This window comes from Anabrus simplex, chromosome 7 (assembly GCF_040414725.1).
Source record: "Anabrus simplex isolate iqAnaSimp1 chromosome 7, ASM4041472v1, whole genome shotgun sequence".
NCBI lineage: Eukaryota > Metazoa > Arthropoda > Insecta > Orthoptera > Tettigoniidae > Anabrus > Anabrus simplex.
The window spans coordinates 158,446,091-158,470,588 of record NC_090271.1 but is presented as its reverse complement, the minus strand read 5'-3'; the positions used below and the strand labels follow the sequence as shown (position 1 = coordinate 158,470,588).

At 40.6% G+C, this 24,498-nt stretch overlaps 1 protein-coding gene across 1 annotated transcript in view; it reads left to right on the top strand.

Annotated features, from left to right (window-relative positions):
- Nucleotides 1–24,498, top strand: part of LOC136877751 (ABC transporter G family member 20) — a 160,322-nt gene that overhangs the window by 48,832 nt on the left and 86,992 nt on the right. The gene's annotated exons all lie outside the window — the stretch shown is intronic.

The window sequence follows — 24,498 nt, the reverse complement described above, 5'->3', positions numbered from 1 at the left end:
TGTATTAATTAAAGTAATTAATATATAGGTTATGTTAAGACATCTGTATAGGAGTAATATTACTTCAGTTTTTTATCAAAACATTTACTCGATTCACAGTTCTTTATAACAGGAGGCAATATATTATATTCCCTAAACATTGATGATTCTATGCCTTTCACTCCATACTCTAGTGAACTGAACGAGAGGGATATATCCTTAATGATCCTCTTGTTTCGTATCTATGAATTTCACTTAAATGGGAGAAGTTAACAGCAGAGTGGGTTAATTTATCGTCTAGGTTATACATGAAGACTGATGATGAAAATGCAATTTGCTTATTGAATGGCAGAATATTTGACTCTGAAAAAACTTCATGTGACGGTTTGAGGAAGAAAATACATGATTTTAATGGCTTTTATCTGTAGGATTTCCAAATTATTAACATAATCTTTCCTACATCTTCCCCAAATGAAACTTTTGTATGTTAAATGTGGGTGTATCTATAATCTTGACAATAATGGTCACCAATGGTCCGTATTGACTTAAATCAATGTTATTAGTTATTTAATGGTCCGCCATGCCAATACAATTCGAAGTCTAGTATATTTACTAATACATCAAATACATAAATATATGAAAGTACATGTTTCGAGAATTAATTAATATTCTCTTCTTCAGGTTATATATTAAAATCAAATGCGTGCAGTAGACTTATTTAAAAATTATGCCCCCACATAAAACTGGTTAAAACAATACAATAAACCATTAAAAGTTTACACATGAATATCATTCATGTTATGTCCAACGGGTGGTTACCCTTGGCCGACCTGGTGCTGGCCTACGACTAACATCTCCTGTGTCTCGAAATCGTCTCCAAATCCTGGAAAGGACACTTTGTGGCACATTCAAGGATACGGCGACTTCGGTCTGTGTCTGGCCTGCTTCCAGGCGGCCGAGTATTCTACCCTACAAAAGGGGGTCCAAATGGCGTCGTTGTGCCATTATGTTGTCACGTTCACCACGAGGCGACACTCCGCACACTATAAAAGGTGAAACACGACTGAGGGAATATGAGGCACAGGCACTGGCTGTGTTTACTTTGCGATTACGTCGCTAGTCAAGGCAGGGAATACTCCTATACCGAGCGAACATTTAAGGTTGGTAGGTGCATATTAGCAATATACATCCAATGGCGCTTGGGAGGCTTTCTTATGATAATAAATTAGCAGGCATAACATCCATCACTAAAAAGGGTGCTAAGATAATTCAACTCATCTTTAGCTCCGCTTACCACGCAAACAATTTTCTTCTCCACCTAATTTTGAATTCTAAAAGACTTAAAGCTTTTATACCGGAGTCCAATTTTTCTTTCGCATTGGATTAATTCGGGGGTAGATAAGAATTTGACGGAGGAGGATATTGTCAAATGCATACAATACCCAGTCCCTTTGTCAAGGCGCAAAGGATAAACAGAAGAGTACAGCTGACGGTCAAATTAGCTACATTCCCACCGGCACAGTAAGGATCACCTGCAAATGCCAAGCGTTACCCGAATTCGTAGCCATTTTTCATGTCATGTTAGAAGTAGACACCTTTATTTTTCGTCCGTTATTTGTGGCAAATGTCAAAGGTATGGGCATACTGCCAAGAACTGTTAATCAAGAATCCTGCTATGTGGTCACTGCTGCATTACTCATGAAAAGGTCAAATGCTCTGTTGAACTAAAGAAATGCCTCCATTGTGGACTTAATCACAGTGTGGGTTCAGATCGCTGTGAAATTCATAAACAACAAATAGCTCTTAAACGCATATTGTGTATTGACAATATGTATTTTTAACAAGCACAAGATAAATTACAGCCAAAGGAACTTTCCCGTCTTCAGGTCCCACATATCCTTCCTCCGATTTCTGAACGCGATTATGTGTGTCTGCATGAGACATCGCGGAAACGCAAATTCACCCAAGTAATTCACAAATGCAAACGGCCAGCCCCGACTCCAGGTTTCGGCAAGGCACGGGAATCACGCTATATTGCAAAATCCTTTTTCTTACAACTTGTTTTACGTCGCACCGACACAGATAGGTCTTATGGTGACGATGGGACAGGAAAGGGCTGGGAGTGAGAAAGAAGCTGCCGTGGCCTTAATTAAGGTACAGCCCCAGCATTTGCCTGTTGTGAAACTGGAAAATCACGGAAAACCATCTTCAGGGCTGCCGACATTCGGGTTCTAACCCACTATATCCCGAATACTGGATACTGACCACACTTAAGCGACTACAGTTATTTATCTCGGTTGCAAAATCCTAACGTGGAGCATGTCTCACGTTAATAAATATCATAACCTCTTTTTAAAAAGCACAAACAGAACCATCAACTATCGCAGCTTCAAAATCATCAGACTCAATCCCCAGATCAAAAAAGTGTGTCCAAGATGAAATCCAGAAAGATTTCTAACAGTTGGCCGAGGTTTCGGGGAACAAACTTAATGGGCGCCTTTATTTAAAATTATTTTTTATAAAGTTAGCTTTTTTGTAGAGGAGTATGGGAATAATGCAATGGAATAGTAGGAGTATTACTAAAGAAAACATGAATTAATATTATTCACTGAAGAATATCACCACAACATCACTTTAATGGCTAAAACCGGAGTCCAACTTTTATGTACAAAGCTATAATGCTGAACGTATGGATGATGGTGGGTATGGGGGCGGCGTACTTAATTTAATTGAAAATAATATACCCTATTCAACTATAGACCTAAGAATTACTCATTAGTAGTGAGGATAAACAATTTCATCATTGTAAAGGTATATTGCCCAGCTGCAATACAGGGAAACGCCATTAAATGGAATCAGTATTTTGCTCAATTTTTATCCCAAGAAAGTATCCTTACAGAGGGTGATTTCAACGGACATCACACTTACTGGGGATATATCAATACAACAACAAAATGTCGCAATATTTTAAAGGCAGTGTCAGATAACCAGATGTTTATTTTAAACGATAGCTCACCTATGTGTCTATTACAACCAGGACACTCTAATAGTGCAATAGATTTGTCAATTTGTTAAGGGAATCTAGCTTACAAATCAATATGGTTTACGAATAAACATACTCATCTCAGCGATCATTTCCCTATATTAATAGATATTGGTGCACAATAAACATTTATCAACTCAGCGTCGAACTAGAAATCTGCGCGATTTTGAATCTGGACTATTCCAGGCCTATATTTTAAACAACAATAAATTCCCATCACATACCACCTCAGCATATAATACATTATACAACAATGTTCAAAGCTATCTCGATGTATACCAACGTATTCAATCTAGGATCTATAGGAACACTCAAAGAAGTATTAAAATTCAATGGTGGAATAAACATTGCATGGGAATGGGGAGAAGATGACGAACCCTGTTAAAAATAAATATAAATGTTACTCTTGATAATATTATGTTCGATACAAAAGGTACGCTGCTCACCTACGACAATTTTTCAATCATAGATGACGAGAAGCTTGGAAATATTTCATTAACAACCTCAACAGACACACCAATATAAAAGATAGATGGGATGCTATTAAAAATCTAGCTCATAATAAGGGAAACTTCAACACAGAAAACATGAATTTAGAAAGCATAAGCATATCCTATCATACCCTAACACCTAATTTTGTTATTCCAGATTATATGCAGCACAAAATGAACCTTTTTCCGCACCGGGCCCAGACTATATCACCTATCAAATGATCACCCACCTTCCTTACCACGAACACAAGATAATTATATAATATTACAACCAAATACTAAAATCAACGACCACTCCTTCTGTATGGAATATATTTACTGTTGCACCAATACAGAAACAAACTCTCTCCCACAAATTTTTATAGCGTATAGAGGAACCCGTTTATGACCTTGTTTCCGGAAGGTGTTCCTCAGCATTCTGTTAGAAAGCCTTTTGTGGTGCCTGACTTTTTAAAATTGATTGCCGAAATTTCAATACGTTTTCATTAAAGGGAGGGGCACAGCATACCTCATAAATATTTTAATCACAGATCTGTTGCTCACCAAACATCGTAAGCAAGGAACAATTGCTGCATTTATCTCAATAACAGCTGCATACGACAACGTGCCTATACACATCTTATTAACACAACTCACGAAATAGAACCTCCCCAATATCCTTATTAATATATTAAATACCTGTTATGCTTTAGGCGTTTGGAAATCACAATGCAGATCTCTCATACTAATGTCAGGTATGTATCAAATGCATTGCCTCAAGGCGATATATCTCGTTCTCAAACTGTTAGTGGGGCACGCGAGCAGCCTTCATGGAAAAATGAAGAAACATTGAAATATGGAAATAAATAAGAAGAAAGTTTAGTATGCATATATGGAGCCATGCTTCCCTTGATAGTTTCACTTGGACTTCGACACATCAGAAAAATTTGTCACGCAATGCAGGCACACCCATCCCATTGAAAGTTGGTCGGTAGATGCAGAGTGGGTCTCGGCCAATAAGTGACTACGGCTGGTCCGTGGTCTAACAGCTCTGCACTCTGACCGACCAAGCGAGCAGTGGAGGGGTAGCCACAGCTCTACAGTGGCTCTACGCCTCTGCGTTCGGGGAGACGGGAGAAGGGTGGACCTCATGGTTGGCCCCAACCATTCGCTGTCTTGAGAATGGTTTTCCAAGGTTTTCCATTCTCCTGCACTAAGGCTAATTCCGGGACAGTTCCTAGTGTAGGCCACGGCCGCCAAACCCCTCACATTCTCCAAGCATCTCCTTCACCGTAACAAATCTCCCGGCCTGAGAGACGGTGTCTTAGTCTAAGAGGCCCGCCTAACCCTTCAGGAGAGGAATGAGAACATTTTTAGTAGTAGTTGAAAGTTCACATCCTTTGCCGTCCATCGGTTTTCTACACTGATACATCAGTCACGTAGGGCATTCCCTATTTAAAAAAGTGTGCTGATCAAGTGGACTGAAGAAAATGCGGTAAATTTCACCACGGGACGAGCCCATCATCAATGACATCCACATTTGTGAACGACCGTATTTTGAGTGCACTCCAGAACATTAGTTACCATGTTTCCATACCCGTTTTATAGCCCGGTCACCACCACTTCGTTGCCTAACGTCACCACTACCACCACCAGCACCATAACAGACTTCAACCAAACAGCCGAAATTGCCTACCATTCGGTTGTAATGTCCAGCTACGCTGCTCCTAATTATCAAGCCAGATATATTCCTGCGACTCCAGCTCCACCTTTGGATAATTCAAGGCTGAAATTTAAATTCACGGACCTGGCTCCAAGACTAACTCCACAGCAAGTACCAGCCACACGGCACCTGGAAATTGCCTCGGAACGGACACCTCAACCAGCCCGTCACGTGACCCACCGCTCGCCAAGGAAGTCAACACGTAGAGAGACCTTCAACCTGCTACTACCATCACCACACCCTCTCCTCCCCAGCTCACCTTCTTCGCTGAATCCGGCACCAGACGCCCTATTAGTCACTCAAGTTTTCTTCAACCACCTCCATCAGGTACACATTCCTTTTTACTTTCCACATCCCTACCCTGCTTTCCAAACACCTGACGCCATATTTGCCACTCTGCTTCGCTTCAACATGCGCCGGGAGAATATCGCAGACGTTCGGAAAACTACTGCCGGAGTCATCATCCAGGTCAACGGGATGGTGCTGCCAACCTGCTCACAATTAGAATAGTATCTCATCATCTCGGTCCAAGTACTCCCCTTCAACTCCTCCCAACCCCACCCATTAATGTTCCACCTCCTCCTACACGCTATCGACTCCTCAGCTGCTTAATACGATGCGTAGACCCCTCTATTATTGAAGATAACATCTTCGCCGAACTTCAAGCCTAAGGCATCCTGGGGAAAAAGGTATTCAGGATAAAGAACACAACAGGACCCAATTACATGGTTCGAACCCTACTGCTGACACCTGAAGACATGGATCGAGTATTGACCAGCGGAATTTCGATCTACAGACACTTTCACAAAGTGGAGCCATCCCGAGCCCCGCTACTACAATCTATGAGTTGTGAGCGATGCCTCACATATAACAACCACCCTACCACACGGTGCACTGCAAAACATCCTGTATGCGGCCATTGCAGCCAACAACACTACGTCCAGTTGCCCGAACACCCGTCAGTTTCATCCGTGTCACACTTGTGGAGGCAGTCATCCAGCATATTCACGCCGTTAGAGAAGCCGCCCTGCGCCTGCCCAAAACCGACCTGACTTCATAGCCCCTATTCGAACCATCGACATGCTCACACCACCCAACGGTTCCCTCTTCCCACCACCTACAGTTGAAGATCCTCTCCGTTTCTTAACAATTTTCCTACTGAATATTCATCCCTACCACAGATCGTTAGTCTTTATTCATCTACAAACCGCTGCAAACCAAACATTCAAACTCCATTTTCCAACCACTCACTTGGGCTAAAACTCCCACCTCAGCTTCACACCTATTGAAACCCTCGTCTAAAATCACTCCCCATCGTAATCATAATCGGGCAATCTAGATAACCGTACATGAATTGATCATTTAATGTTTAAAACTTCGGATAAGGATTATTCAATGCGGTAATCACAACTATTACTGCAACGATATACCTTTAATAACAGAAATGTTAATAATATTATTTTTATTGTCATCTTTTTACAAAATGCTTTACACCACACAGACACAGATAAGCATTATGGCGGCGATGGGATAGTATGACCTTTCAATGACCTGTAGCAATATGTCGGCCGGTCATTGAAAGTCATAAGTGAAATGAAATGTATATCAATGACTTGGAAAAAGGTGTAACGTGTCAATGTGCGGCTTACGCGCATATTTATAAAAGAACCGATACAACTCGTAAGTGTAGAATAGACATAATGGATGAGAGCCGGTGGATCGAACTCAAGACCCCGTGGTATATGTCGAATTACGTCAAGATCAGCTTTATCTACAAGCAAGAGCTCAGTACAATGTCAGCATCAGCTGAGAAGAATGTGGCTAGACATGATATCTAGTTTGAAGTTGTAAAGGGGGCCATGGATTAGCATGAAACTTCATATGGCAAATCATCTAATGGGCCCGTGCTGACGTGTTTCATAGTAAGAAGAAGAACAATAGTGTGTGTTTTCCTTTAGCAACTTCTATGATGAAGGTTAGAGTTGTTATTCAGTTCCTCAAATGTCAAAAACACATGTATAGCTAGCATAGGATTTCTCTGCTTATGGAAAGCAACTTATTATTATTGTAAATAATAATGGAAGGAGTTCGTGTTTTACTTACTGATTACTGTATGAAGGAAGATAATTGAAGCAAGCTTAAAGATCTGGTTCTGTAATTGATAAACATAAAGAATAAGCCCAGATATAAGTTATATAATAGCCAAAATCATTTGCAAACCTCGAATTATATGTTTCCTCAGGCCAGTATCAAACTGGAATAGTGAAGATACAATTAGTGTGAAATTGTATTCCTAATTATATTGTACAAGTTTCAGGTGGCGGCCGGAGATGTTAAATCACTATCTGACCAGGGAATGTAAATGAACAACATGAAGTGCTAAACCAATATAGTGCCCTGGCGGACTCAGGCCTCTGCCGGAATGGACGGAATTACAAAAATGATGATTAAACCGCTGCGGAATTACCATGAAGAAGCCAGATAAGTTATTGTACTTGTCTATCTTTTGCTTTCCTAGAATGCTTTAGTAGCGTTAGTCCTTTTGTCAATGTCACGTAGGTGACAAGGGGGTGTTAACTTGAACGATCTAACAGATTTTCGGTTGTATTTGTCGGGTTGCGATTGATCATACGTGGGTAAATATGGTATGCCGTCAATTACCGTGGATGAGACGTTTTACTGCGTTGTGTCCGTATTATTTATCGCTGTGAAACAAAAATAATATCATTTACTACAGGTAAGTTGCAGTGTGACAGTGTGTGTGAAATATTGGTGCGTGATCTTGGTATAATTCCATGATGTGATATGGATGTTCATTAAGGTGTATTAGGTAATGTTCATGTATAATGTTAATAAGACTCTTCCTTAATATTGCTTGTGCAGTTAGGATGTGATGATTTTGTGCGGTATACAATGAGATGACGAGCGTAGGGTCGTCATAAAGCGTGGCGGACACGAGATAATTTAGGTTGATTTTTATGGTTTGCGTGTCGAATTATATTGAGTTTCGAGACGTGTTAAGTTGTTAATGGTGTTGTTAATAGAATTTCCGCCGCATATTTTGTGAGATGATTGACAAGCTAGTCCAGCGTTAGGCATTGGTATTGAAGAGAGTCATCAAGTACATGAATTAATAAATTAAGATTCGTAGTTGCAAGTAATGAAATGTTGGAATATGCGCACGATTAGGGTCTTAAAATGCAATTCAGTGATAGTTATGTTTAAGATCAGAGTCACCTATTGCGATCGATGTACATGTAGTAGATGCTTATAGTAGATTCATGCTGTAGTAGCATTTCAGCTGATGGTGAAGGCAGACCTCGACGCAGTCCAGACGGCACCAACTTATATTTTCATGCCAGTAGATAAAGATTCATTTCAGGTGCAGCCCAGCGGCTCGATGGGTGGAAACGACGTGCATTTTACTCATTTATGTGTATTGTGTTGCCATGTGTGATCATTTATAAATGCTGAAATCTGTTGGGGGGTTCAAGTTAACCGATATTTAGTTAGTCAGATAGGAACAATGATAACTATGAAAGGCAAGGCGGAGTAGACAGGTACAATTAACATTTGCGACGGCGAGTGAATGATATAATATGACCCGATAGACTTTGGTATATCCATAAGATTCTACATTTCTGTGAATTTGTGTTAAATAATTATTTTCGGTTTATGATGGACAATGCAAGATGAACTCGGTCCTTATTTAATGTTAATGAATGCATATGATTTATTTTACGTTGTTCATTTCAGTTGTTCATATTCAATCAATTGATTTTTTTTTATTAAAATGTGATCCTTCCAATTTCTGTTGCGATTTATTTGAAAACTTTGCCTTAGTGTAGAATTTACATTTTATGATTGGCAGTATCTATAGCTCAGTCGTCGTTATCTGAATGTGACCGAATACTCTTCGAAGGGCCATGCCCTGAGTGGAGTATCATGCGAACCTTCTGAATACTAGTCGGCAAATAATTTGATAGTTCATGGTTATCTACAAACCACGGCGTCCACGAACGGTCACATAGTGAATTAGTGTTTTTGGTCGCCCACCGTTGGGCTGAGTATTGACGAGTGAGCAGGTTAATATATTATATTTTGATTGTCAATCGCGAGGCATTGAACGAAAATAATGATGTATTTTGTCCGCTCGATGATGATGCGTATAGTAGGCAACGGAGCGATGATGGTAAAGACTTAGTTTGGCAATGGGAAGTTGGAAGGATAAATTAATCAGGGTCAGATTATTCGTTCATTCATGTGAGTATGGTAATTATTCGGTCATTTCGGTATGAGCTTGGGTTCGTCAGGGCTTAATCAGTGAATTTTGTGGCTGCTAAAGCAATAGTGATAGGTTAGGTGATATTTGAGGAACGTAGGATAAAGACATTTACTGCTTGAATATCAGTGTTATTAGTAATGGCGTCATTAGCGCAAGTAAAGTTACTGCTAGAAGAGTTAGCGGGTAGATTGACGAAAGTGCAGGAATCCCAGGAAACGACCGTTAATGAAATGCGGAAAGAAATTAGAGAGTCGCAGGGAGTCGCATTAAAAGAAATTAGAGAATCGCAGGAAATGTTGGCGAGCGAAATGCGAAAAGAAATTAGAGAGTCACAGGAAATTGCAGCTATTGAAATGCGAAAGGAGGTTAGAGAGTCACAGGAAGCAGTGGCAAATGAGATGCGAAGAGAAATACGAGAAAGGCAGGAGGAGACCAGTAGAGAGATTAAAGAGAATCAGCGTGTTGTTTCAGAATTAGTCATGCAGAACTCAAGGGTGATGCAGGAAGAAATATCAGCACTAGGGTCGCGAATAGCCGAAATACAGGCGGACATACAGGAGGACATGAAAAGCTTGAGAAGTGAGGTGACAGTAGCAATAAATGAGAATAGAAAAGAGATTAACGAGAGGTTCACCGAACTTCAAGCTGAATTGAAGGTCAACGTGAACGATATTCAAACACAAGTTGACCGTGATATTAATGAATTAAAAGAAGAAGTAATTATTATGCAAGGGAAAATTATCGAATCGGATACTAGTTGGGACGATAAGTTTAGGAAAGTGACTGAAAATATTGAAGAAATCAATAGAGGAGTTCATGAGGAGATGGATACGGCGAAAGAACACATTAATAGTAAATTTCAGTCCATTATTGATGAGACAGATAGAAACAGGACCCAAACGGATCAGCAGATAAAGAAATTAAGTGACGAGTTGGAAAATGTACAGAAGAACATCCAGAATATGAGGATTGATTCTGAAACAACCAAGAAACTTGTGTTGACGACTTTGGAGAAACAGTCATCGGTCGATAATGAAAGGAAAACTGAGCTAGACTATCAGTTTGAAATACCGGTATATAACACTGACAGTAGTGAGAATAGTGTTGCGCATACGGCGAACGGAACCCAAATAATAAATGTAATACGCACAAACGAAGATAGACCAAAAAAGTTCACCGGAAATATAAAGTCGGGGATGACTCCTCGAGGGTTCATTCGAGAAATCGAAGAGTATTTCCGCGAGGCAAAAATAATGCCGGAGAGGCAATTAAAGGCAGTGGAACGACATTTGGACGGAGCACCACTGATATGGTACAAAGCGTTCAGGTACATTTTTGAAGACTACGCCGGATTTAAGAGCGCGTTCTTAGAACGTTTTTGGGGAATTGACGTTCAACAAAATGTCAGATTGGAGCTGTATTCAAAAAAGTATTCTCTCAGCGGACCGAGTTGTTTCTCGGACTATTTTACCATGCAGTTTCACCGTTTGAAAGAGCTTGACTCACCCCCAACGGAACTCGAAATGGTGCGAGCCATAATTAAACAATTTCCATCTGATGTTCAACGGTTGATGACAACAGCGAACGTACAGTCCGCGGTGCAAGCAGAGGCAATTTTGAGGCAGCTTGACAGCACAAACACGCAAGTCGGAAATAGAATAATAAGGCATGTAGATCCAGTGGTAAACGTCGCAACAACAGTGGAACAGGAAAATGAATGTCGGGGGAATAATCAATGCTACTGCATGAGGAGAGAGAAGCAGGAGAGACATGATAATTCAGAAGACAACCAACGCGACCGGAGATGGACATCATGTCAGAATGGTAATGGAAGATATCCACGGTTTAGAAGAGGAACACGTTGGGGTTACCAACGAGATAGATGGCCGTACCGGAGGAATAGAAGTCAAGGAAGGATAGGATATAGAAGTGAAAATCGAGAAGGAGACGTTGACCAAGAAAAGAAGAAATATGTAGAAGAATTAAAACGCCAACAAGAGACTAAACGTTGGGAAGAAGCGATAAGGAGTCAAGAGATGAACGCAGATTGCATTGGTGCGTCGAGTCTCGAGTATCAGCGGCAACAAAGAAAGGATGCTGCAGACCGGATGCTCAATCCTAATGCAACCTTATTTGATGATAACTCCCACGAGAGGAATGGGGTGAAAAAAAAACGCCAAATTAGAATTTAAGGAGAATAAGATAGATTTCAAGCAGCAACTGAATGAGCAACGTAAAGGGGTGATTGGAAACATAGAATCTTGGGAATTTGAACCCGAAGAGTTGTTGGAAGACCGCCAATTGGGCGAATCTGAAATTAAAAGAGGACTTCCGGTCATATGGGTCACAATATTAAGTATTAAAATTTACTCGTTGTTGGATACAGGCGCCAGTATTAGTATTATTTCAAAGGTATTATTAACAGAACTCCAACGCAGAGCACGAGTCCCCATAATGCCAGTAGCCAACATAAAGATAAGAGGGATTATTCTAGATAAGGTTGCCAATTGTAAGATGCAGACGTTCCTTCCAGTTGAGATTGGCAAAGTTACATTCGAACATCCATTTTTGGTAATGGATAGGATTCAACATAATGTAATAATTGGATCAGATTTCATTAGGGAAAATAATATTATTATTGATTTAAATAGAGAAGAAATCCGTATCAGATCTAACGATGGAGAACAAGTACATGTTTCTGCTAGAATCGAGAATAAGAGTGTAGGTGAACTGCACAAAACTATGAACGTCTCGGTAGAGGAAGCCATGCGGATAGCAGATGAAATTATGGAGAAGTACGACCCGGAGGATCTGCAAGAATCGACCTTAGATGATGGAATTGGAGGCACAGCTGAACGAAGAAAATGAGATAGAGAAACTTCCGGAAACCGCTAGAAGTTGGGACTTATGTGTTGATTAAGAAACCTGTTTCTTCTGACCCTAAAGCAAGGTTCTTTTCAAAGTTCGCCCCATTGTATATTGGTCCGTTTAAGGTTATAGAGGATCTGGGCAATAATGCTTATAAGATTCAGAGCTTGAATTCTAGAAATATGTCAATATTCAATTCAGCAAATTTAAGACAATATTATTTCCCTGTTACTGATGATGATGAAGAAACCAATCTCGTTTTTGAGGACGATATAACAGACGATACCTTGAGTGGAAACGATCTCACGAGCGAGGAAGTAGATGTTCATAAAGCTGATACCAATGCATACTTCTGAAGATGAATGATGAGACGTAGCAAATAAATACACGGGTTTTGATCTGAGTGATAAGCACGAGTTGTTCGGAAATGAGGCTTGGAAGTATCGATATTTTAAGAAAGGAAGGATTTAGCCAGTCAAAGACTGATATAATAAGAAATTTCTCCCCATGTTCGAAATTTCTTCTCCAAGTAGAGGGGGAATATGACCTTTCAATGACCTGTAGCAATATGTCGGCCGGTCATTGAAAGTCATAAGTGAAATGAAATGTATATCAATGACTTGGAAAAAGGTGTAACGTGTCAATGTGCGGCTTACGCGCATATTTATAAAAGAACCGATACAACTCGTAAGTGTAGAATAGACATAATGGATGAGAGCCGGTGGATCGAACTCAAGACCCCGTGGTATATGTCGAATTACGTCAAGATCAGCTTTATCTACAAGCAAGAGCTCAGTACAATGTCAGCATCAGCTGGGAAGAATGTGGCTAGACATGATATCTAGTTTGAAGTTGTAAAGGGGGCCATGGATTAGCATGAAACTTCATATGGCAAATCATCTAATGGGCCCGTGCTGACGTGTTTCATAGTAAGAAGAAGAACAATAGTGTGTGTTTTCCTTTAGCAACTTCTATGATGAAGGTTAGAGTTGTTATTCAGTTCCTCAAATGTCAAAAACACATGTATAGCTAGCATAGGATTTCTCTGCTTATGGAAAGCAACTTATTATTATTGTAAATAATAATGGAAGGAGTTCGTGTTTTACTTACTGATTACTGTATGAAGGAAGATAATTGAAGCAAGCTTAAAGATCTGGTTCTGTAATTGATAAACATAAAGAATAAGCCCAGATATAAGTTATATAATAGCCAAAATCATTTGCAAACCTCGAATTATATGTTTCCTCAGGCCAGTATCAAACTGGAATAGTGAAGATACAATTAGTGTGAAATTGTATTCCTAATTATATTGTACAAGTTTCAGGTGGCGGCCGGAGATGTTAAATCACTATCTGACCAGGGAATGTAAATGAACAACATGAAGTGCTAAACCAATATAGTGCCCTGGCGGACTCAGGCCTCTGCCGGAATGGACGGAATTACAAAAATGATGATTAAACCGCTGCGGAATTACCATGAAGAAGCCAGATAAGTTATTGTACTTGTCTATCTTTTGCTTTCCTAGAATGCTTTAGTAGCGTTAGTCCTTTTGTCAATGTCACGTAGGTGACAAGGGGGTGTTAACTTGAACGATCTAACAGATTTTCGGTTGTATTTGTCGGGTTGCGATTGATCATACGTGGGTAAATATGGTATGCCGTCAATTACCGTGGATGAGACGTTTTACTGCGTTGTGTCCGTATTATTTATCGCTGTGAAACAAAAATAATATCATTTACTACAGGTAAGTTGCAGTGTGACAGTGTGTGTGAAATATTGGTGCGTGATCTTGGTATAATTCCATGATGTGATATGGATGTTCATTAAGGTGTATTAGGTAATGTTCATGTATAATGTTAATAAGACTCTTCCTTAATATTGCTTGTGCAGTTAGGATGTGATGATTTTGTGCGGTATACAATGAGATGACGAGCGTAGGGTCGTCATAAAGCGTGGCGGACACGAGATAATTTAGGTTGATTTTTATGGTTTGCGTGTCGAATTATATTGAGTTTCGAGACGTGTTAAGTTGTTAATGGTGTTGTTAATAGAATTTCCGCCGCATATTTTGTGAGATGATTGACAAGCTAGTCCAGCGTTAGGCATTGGTATTGAAGAGAGTCATCAAGTACATGAATTAATAAATTAAGATTCGTAGTTGCAAGTAATGAAATGTTGGAATATGCGCACGATTAGGGTCTTAAAATGCAATTCAGTGATAGTTATGTTTAAGATCAGAGTCACCTATTGCGATCGATGTACATGTAGTAGATGCTTATAGTAGATTCATGCTGTAGTAGCATTTCAGCTGATGGTGAAGGCAGACCTCGACGCAGTCCAGACGGCACCAACTTATATTTTCATGCCAGTAGATAAAGATTCATTTCAGGTGCAGCCCAGCGGCTCGATGGGTGGAAACGACGTGCATTTTACTCATTTATGTGTATTGTGTTGCCATGTGTGATCATTTATAAATGCTGAAATCTGTTGGGGGGTTCAAGTTAACCGATATTTAGTTAGTCAGATAGGAACAATGATAACTATGAAAGGCAAGGCGGAGTAGACAGGTACAATTAACATTTGCGACGGCGAGTGAATGATATAATATGACCCGATAGACTTTGGTATATCCATAAGATTCTACATTTCTGTGAATTTGTGTTAAATAATTATTTCCGGTTTATGATGGACAATGCAAGATGGACTCGGTCCTTATTTAATGTTAATGAATGCATATGATTTATTTTACGTTGTTCATTTCAGTTGTTCATATTCAATCAATTGATTTTTTTATTAAAATGTGATCCTTCCAATTTCTGTTGCGATTTATTTGAAAACTTTGCCTTAGTGTAGAATTTACATTTTATGATTGGCAGTATCTATAGCTCAGTCGTCGTTATCTGAATGTGACCGAATACTCTTCGAAGGGCCATGCCCTGAGTGGAGTATCATGCGAACCTTCTGAATACTAGTCGGCAAATAATTTGATAGTTCATGGTTATCTACAAACCACGGCGTCCACGAACGGTCACAATAGGGAAGGGCTAGGAGTGGAAAGCAAAGGGATGTGGCCTTAATTAAAGGTACAGCCCCAGCATTTGCCTCGTGTGAAAATGTGAAACCACGGAAAACCATCTTTAGGGCTGCCGACAGTGGGGTTCGAACCTCCTATCTCCCGGATGAAAGCTCACAGCTGCGCGCTGCTAACCGCACGACCAATTCGCCCGTGATTAATAATAATAATAATAATAATAATAATAATAATAATAATAATAATAATAATAATAATAATAATATGGGGAGGAGTCATTGTGACTCTGGCAAATGGGAGTGAAGTGCGTCTTTGCCAATATTTGCAACATTAATATAGTGGATTCAGCAAGAGAATCCAGTTAGCCTCTTTCACTCCAACTCCAGCATGTACCGTATAAGAAATGCCCCTGTTAGGTCGAGCAACCCAGTGGTAGGATGGGTAACCAACTTCAGCGGGAAGCTAGATCGACAAGCCGAACAGTGCTTGGGGACTCTTAAGGCCTTTACAACCTTGGTAGTGTAGAGAAGCCAGAAACCATCTTGAGGCAATCTCTGGGTCTATAAACCCTAGTTGTAACATGGATGCGTACGCGTCCAGAACAAATTCAAGTCAAGAAGCATGATGGCACAACCACTCAAGAAACTTATCCCAGGGAGTATCTCTTCGGATGAATCCCTCGTTGTGAGAGTCACAGCGCACGAGTCTCGTTTGGATTCTAGGGGAGACTCAACATCATGCAAGAGACGTATCGGAGCGTCACGGTGTGTCCCGAACAGTTAAAAAGTCAGAGCCAAATCTAAAACCTTTCTAGCAGCATTCGACAAACTCCCTTACACAATATGGCAAACTGAAATCCCTCACCAAAACCCTACACAAAAATAAGATATCAATAATTGCCTTACAAGAAATACGGTACCCAGATGAAAAGACCTTTGAATCCGTAGGTTACCGTGTCTTTAAGAGCAGAGCTCAAAAAAAGAATCCTCAGTGGATCTGTAATGCTTGGAACCGCGTTTGCCATGAGAGCCAGACTCCTTAAATCGGTAGCAAACTTCGAGTCAGTGAATGACAGATTATCCATATTAACAATTAAATGCGCGAACTAGACCTACACCCTATTTAACGCCCATGCCCCCAAACCAAATGGCAATACAGCCCTTGAAGAGCCTTGGCCTACCAAGCGACCGCTGCTCAGTCCAAAAGCCTGCAGATTAAGAGGTGTCGTGTTGTCAGCACGACGAATCCTCTCGGCCGTTATTCTTTGCTTTCTAGACCGGGGCTGCTGTCTCACCGTCAGATAGGTCCTCAATTCTAATCACGTAGGCTGAGTGGACCTCGAACCAGCCCTCAGGTCTAGGTAAAAATCCCTGTCCTGGCCGGCAATCGAACCCGCGGCCTCCGGGTAAGCGGCAGGCACGGTACCCCCACACTACGGGGCCTGCTGCCCATGCCCCCACAAATAATAAAAATAGGTCTGACCTAGACGAAGTGAATAACTTCTGGGACCTACTGGATAAAAAATCTAGCTATAATTCCCAAATACCATATGGAAATTCTTATGGGTGACTTGAACTCCCAACTAGGTCGAGAACAAAAATACAAGAAAATTGTTCACAAAAGGACTAACCATAACGGTAAGAGATTGGTCTCCATTTACGAAAATCACAAACTGCAAGTCATGACAACCCACTTTCGCCATCTACCCGGAAAACACAAGACATGGCGATCTCCAGTCCAAACAATCGGCGAGTTCCAAATAGAACACGTCGCAATCTCCAGGAGAAACAGCCCTGAGGTTATGAACGTCAAAGTAATAAATGGCATAAACGTGGCCTCAGATCACTACATGTCTATAATCAAATTCATACCGATCCCCGCAAACACCAGGATGATCCCCAAACAGATCGTACGCTTTGACAACGATAAACTTCAACAACGGGTCGTGGTTCCAGGAAAAGGGTAGACAAAGCTACTGTGACTTTAACAACACCAAAAGGTGCCTGATTGAGACCGCCAAAGAATTTGCAGAAATAAAAATATACCAGAAACATGCCTGGTGGAATGTTTCCTGTGAATCAGTCCTCAAGGAAAGGCTAGAAGCATGGAAACAATATTACTCGACGAAATCGGAAACAGACTGGGAAACCTACAAAATCCATCAAGCCCAAACAGCTAGAGCGATCAGAACTGAGAACCTTAAGTAAGGAAAATCACACATTGAGAAAATAGGCTATAACATTAAGAGAAATGAACACAGAGAGTACTACAGATCATTCCAAAGGAAACTGACTGGCTATAAGCCACCATCGCTATGCTTTCAGTGAAAGGACGGTACACTGGCGACTTCAAGTGAAGAAAATTGTAACATTGTAGCAAAGACTTCAAGAATATACTAAACTGCGATAAACCCAAAGCCATATGGAGACGAAGAAACCCGTACTGCGATGCCAAGAATCCAGACCACGTGACAAAAATGAAATCAAATGCCACATTGTCCGTCTCAAAAGCAGCAAAGCGCCTGCAGAAGACTCGGTAGTTGCAAAATTGTGTAAATACACCTCCGAGTAATCGTTTGAACTCTTGCGGAAACAAATACAACAAATTCTGGATTGAGGAAACCCTACCCGAAGATTGGAAAACTGCCCTGATCAATTCCTTGCACAAGAAAGGCAGCATGAAAAATATCAGTAACTACTGCTACCGGTAACCAAAAATATTATCTCGCTCGCCATCCTGGAGAGTTTATAAGCCCAAATCGAGCATCAAATAGGTGAATATCAAGGGGGTTCAAGGAAAGGCACTCTGCAGCTGAACAGGTCCAAAAAATATGCGTCAGTCTTTGTCGACTTCAGAAAAGCATACGACTCCATAGACCTCGAGGCGCTACTCAACATCCTTAATGAATTCGGGGTTCAACTGAAACTGCTAGCATTAATTAAAGCCACCTTGGCAGATATAAAATCCAAAATGAAGTTCCAAGGATGTCTCTCGGATTCCTTTGTGGTCAAAACAGCAGTCAGACAAGGCGGTGGTTTCTCCGATGCTTTTCAAATGCATTCTTGAGAAGATCATCCGGACCTGGCGAACTGGATGAATGGAAATGGACTATAGCTCACTGATAATTGGAACTAAATCCAAGAGAATCATGGTACACTGTTTAGCTTTAGCCGATGACATTGCCATTCCGTCGAACGACGTAGACACTGCTAGGCTTACTACAGGGAATCGCCGAAAAAACTAGCGTGCAGACATCGTTTGAAAGGACAGAAGTAATAACTAACATCAAAGACGCACAACCAAAACGTCGAACGAAATATGGGGACATCAGGCGAGTGGAAACATTTCAGTACCGGTACCTGGGTGAGTATATCGTGAAAAATGGACTGGACAAGGAGATACGTGGGGAACGAAATAGCCTACCAAATGTCACGCACGGTCTAAAACAAAAACAAAAATACTTTCCCAAAACACTACGGTACATCCCTATGAAACGGTTCTGGAGCCAGTAGTAATGCATGCAGCCAAAACCCTATCCGTGAACGCTAATAAATGACTCCTCGAAGAACTGTAGGAAAAGGAGCGCAGAATAATTAGGGTTATCATGGGATCCCACTACAAGAATGGCATCGACCAGAAAAGATCCAAAAAGTAAGTCTGTACCAAAATAGAGAAAATTACAGACACGATCCGCAAATGACGGGCACGATTTTACAGTCATCTCAAACGAATGGTCTGAAACAGGTTGACCAAACAGAAATTTCACCTATTTGATTCAAAACCTAAAACCACGATGCCGTTGTTTAGAAACACCAAAGAAGACCTTCAAGTGCTACAGATCAAACCGGAAGACGCCTTTGACAGAGTTCTTTTCCGAAAACTGATATTGACGAATGGGCTAAACCGTGACGAACAACCGTAAAGAAGATACGGTGTTCCTTGGACAGAGAAATGCAAACAGGACCACTCAAGAAAGACTAAAACGGAATTCTAGGCTCAAAAGACATCAAAGTCGACTGCCAAATGCAACACGACATAACGTGGTCCCCGATGGCACCAGCGAATAAATAAATAAATAAATAAATAAAATAAATAAATAAATAAATAAATAAATAAATAAATAAAGGAGAACAACGAGGATTGGGGTAAGTTAACCAGCGACCTAGGAGGTCAGGAGTGGAAGCAGATAGAGAAGAATCTTATAACCTGTTACCAGGACGAAGAAGCACAAATGATGGAACGAAGAGTGTGATAGACTACTTGATCTGAGGAAGAAGGCGTGGAACATCTGGCAAACCAAAAAGGACGAGATTGCCTGGCAACACTTTGTGGAAACTAGCAAGATGGTGTCCAAGGATATCAAGAAAGTTAAGAAGGAACAAGGGGACCAACTACTCAGGAAGATAAATGATGAATTTGCTAAGAACAACATGAGAAACAATTATCGGATCTTCAGGGAGAAGCTAAACAGATATGACCCCCAACTCTCCAATTTCAGGACAAGAAAGGGAACATGGCGTATAGTAAGCGGGGCAACTGTAAGATACTAGCAGAATATTTCAAGGAACTTCAGAATTGCGAAGAACCACGCCAAAGAGATGGCGTTCGATGGTGGACCGAAGTCATCCCCCAACCCTGACTCTAAACCCCCATCTATAAGCGATATCCAGACAATACTAACTCATATGGAAAATAACAGAGCATCGGGGGAAAATCATATAACAGCTGAATTATGGAAGTATGCAAGCAAAAGTGCAATTGTCTCACTCCAAAAACTCTTTGAAGAGATATGGAAGAATGAGGTTATTTCAGAAGAATGGAAAATGGCCCTGATACACCCTCTTCACAAAAAGGTTCGAAATCCGATCCCAACAACTACAGAGGGATTTCACTGGTGGATGTGACATACAAGATATTGTCCAGAGCATTACTGCAAAGAGCTGGACCTCAGTTGGATCGTCAACTTGGGGAGTATCAAGCAGGGTTTACGAAAGGAAGATCTTGCCCTGAACAGACCTTAAACCTCAGAAACATTTTAGCATACAAGAAGCAGAGGGCGAAACCGTATATAGTGACTTTTGTAGACTACCCAAAAGCTTACGATTCCACAGACAGAGTAGTCGTTGTTGAATATTTTGGAGGAGTTTGGCTTGGACGGTAAAACTTTAAACATCATCAAGGAGACGCTCACAAATACGTCCTCTAGAAGTCATATTCATGGACGAACTATCAGAAACTTTTGAGGTCAGAACAGGGGTCCGGCAAGGGGATGGTCTCTCCCCTCTGTTGTTCAACTGTGCACTTGAAAAAGTTGTGAGGGAATGGAATGGAAGAACGAGAGGGGGAATAAGACTTGGAACAAAAAACAAAGGAATCACGATTAAGTGTTTAGCATTTTTTTTAACGACTTGGCGCTGCTCGCAAAAACGTGGGAGGAAGAAAAAGAACAAATCGCCGAATTACAAGAGCAGGTGGGAAATGTAGGACTTAAGATTTCTTTCGAAAAGACGAAGATCATGACGAATATACCTGACACTCCTAAGAGAATTAAAGTAGGAGCTCAAACATTAGAGGTGGTGAAGAGTTTCAAGTTCCAAGGAGAATGGATTGAATGGAACAACCTTGAAGGGAAAGCAATGGAAGTGAGAAGGAACAAAATGGAACTAGCTTTTCAGAAAAAAAAACATACAGTAAGAAAGCCCTCTCTTGAAACACCAAAATAAGGTATTATAACACAGTAATTAAGCCGGAAGCACTCTATGCAACAGAGACACTAGTCATGAGGAGGAAAGGGCAAATGTGAAAATTGGAAATCAAGGAGAGGAAAATATTGAGGAAGATCATGGGTCCCAAATTTCAAAATAACAAACAAGTTTTTTTTATAGAAACGAATCCCTCTATGTAAAGTTGGAGAGACTCTCGGATACCATGAGGAAAAGGAGGATTGATTTTTATGGACACATATTCCGAATGAATCCTGACAGTTTAACAAAACAGATCTTTGACTTCTACAAAAAAGGCTAAACCAAATTGGTTTAAGGAAGTTGAAAAAGATCTGAGAGATCTTAAGATTACCGAACTCATGCTAAAGAATGGTACAGCCAAAACAGTGACGAAAGACAAAACTAAGAGGTTCCAAGTTAAGAACAACACCAGAAAACCGATTCAGATATCAGAGGAGGAAAGGAGGAGGAGATCGGTTACAATGAAGAACTATTGGGAGAAGAAAAGAGCACAAGCATCTAAGACGTACCCCAAAGATGGGCGATTCAAAATGAAGAAGAAAATAAACAGATAAATACCATCTGCTGTCTTTTTACTAGATTACTTCATGGGGGTGTTTTGAGCACGAACATTTAAAAACTTCCATGGTCTGATATTCCAATACCATTTTGCGGATGGAGGTTCCATTTACGGCTGGTCACAACGGAGAAGGAGTTGCTGTAGGTTAAGGATTTATGTTTGGGAATAGCGAATTGTTTCAGCGTTCTGTTGTTTTTCTCATGGTGTTCAGAAAGGCTGTGTAATCGTTCATGTAGGAAGGTTGGGGAATGTATGTAGGTTAAGGGTTCGGTGCAAGGTTGTCAATGTATGCAGCATGAGCCTTAAGGTGTAGCCATCGGAAGTCAACGTAAGTTCGGGTAATGAGGAAAAATCAAATTACACACCATCGTTTCGTCTGCAAAAACCGCTATGTGATAATGTTTCTGGAGAAATACTGACCCACAGTACATACAGTATGAAGAGCGGGAATTCTTTGACAATTATCGCACAATATTGAACCTTACTAGCCAAAGTTCTAAGATCAAATTATGTGTGTATTGTACGCCCGTTGTAGTTACCTTGAAGTTCTTTATGCGTCCCTGTAAACCACACCACTGTAGTCGAATATCGGAAGAACTAGGGTTTCGAATAATCTTCTTTATAATGAACGGAAACGTAAATCTGAAATGGTTTATATATAGATATGTATACGACTTGGCAAAAGCTCATCTGCATACAGAAATTGTCTGGTCCGAATAAGAGAGGTGCCAGTCCGTGGTTATTCCCAGAACTTTTATTCTGGGAAAAGGGAAAAATTTGGTTTTGAAATCGTACGTTAAGAAAGGACATGCGATTGTTATTAGAAACGAGTCTTGGGTGGGCAGTTGCTATGGTTTGGGGATTGATCCAGTTGCTTACTGCTTCAGGATCCATGTTTGTTCCCCTGTTGTCGAAACATTTGCTAGTGTTGCGGGGATATATAACATTGTACGTCGTCAACGTAAATGTAATTTTTGCAATGTGTCTGTTTAGCTAGGTTATTGATAAGGATTAGCAAAGGAGCTAGTGTTAAATCTTGGGAAACACCTGCCATTACAAGTTACCATATTGAAAAGGTGCCTTGATAGAGGACACGTTGTTGACGTCCGTGCAAATAGGTTTCCATCCATTCAATACAGGGCTGGAAAAGGTATATCTTAGGAAACAGGATTCATGTGCTCTTAATAACAGGCTTAAATTCTCTATAACTTATTACTATTCATATTTATAGTTTCAAAATATAATAATAATAATAATAATAATAATAATAATAATAATAATAATAATAACAGGCAATCAACCACAAGGGCAATCCTTGCAACTCTGACTTCAGACTTCCCACGCATCACAACAGAGGAGGTAATAAATATGGACATGGAACTAAAAGGCCATAAAGCTGCTGGACCAGACGAAATCTTTAATGAGAATCTGAAGGAAGCCCTGCCACATCTAGGGAAATTATGGACAGCCCTTTTCAACAAGTGCCTAGAAATAGGCAAAGTACCGAGCAACTGGATGATCGCAACGCTAAAACTTTTGTACAAAGGTAAAGGTAGCTCCGACCACCCTGACTCCTACAGAGGAACTGCGCTGGAGAACGCACTGTAAAAGGTATTCACCAGAACCTTATCTGTAAGATTAGAAAAGGAAGCAATCGGACAAATACCCGATCAGCAATTTGGATTTAGGAGAGGCAGATCGCTACTTCATGCAATAAGTAACTTAATGGATGACATAAAGGAAGCACTTAGGCATCACAGAGGGAAAATTCACGTCATATTCATCGACTATAAGAAGTATTTGATCTGCTGGACCGCCAGATAATCATCGATAAGCTTAAACGTAGGATCAGGGAAGACAACTATCTAACGATCATCATGGACAACATATTACAACTAAACGAGCTCATCATCAAAGACAACATCCAAACTTTGACCCCGGTACAACAAACCGATGGAATTCTGCAGGGTGATCCAGCGAGGACCCTACTGTTCAATCTTGCAATATCGGACGTTATCAAGTGCTTCGGAAGTCTAAAGGAAGAGGTCACTTTCTACGCGTACTCAGACTACATGGCACTAGGCTCATCAAACCTGGAGGTACTACAGGAATGTATGTATCGCGTACCATTATGGGCAGAGAAGAGTAAGCTAGAGATCAATGAGCAAAAGACAGTCCATATGATATTTAGGAAGGGAGGGAAAATAAAGGCCAAAGACTAACTGTTCTTCACTCCAAACCAATCAAAATAGCAAAGGAATGTAACTATCTTGGAATGACACTACAGACCATTGGAACGACCTACGCTAAGCACATCAGGAATAGAGCAACTGCAGCAATAATGACCATCAATGACATCCAACTCCTGCGCAGACTCTCTGTACCCACTGCCATAAAGATCTTTAACACCAAGATAATGCCCATAGTGACTTACGGAGTAGAATTAATATGGACACATCTCACCAAATCAAATCTCAAAGTCATCGAGCAGATCAAAGCAACATATCTTAAGAGACTATTATATGTATCGAAATTTACTCCCTTTAGACTAACATAGGAGCTTGTCGGAGAACCTTTCTTCAGAGAACAATTAAGACAGAAAATTCCCCTACAATCCACAAAGGCATATCAGGAACTCTTAGAAGAACTTCGGAACAAGAACAAAGAGATATGGCTGGAATTCTACTCGACCGAAGCAATGACGTCTACAGACTGGAAAGGTGCGGACTACGATCTGCGCCACACGCTGACTCGATTCACAGTGCACGGGTTCCACCATCGCGTATGCAAGAAAAA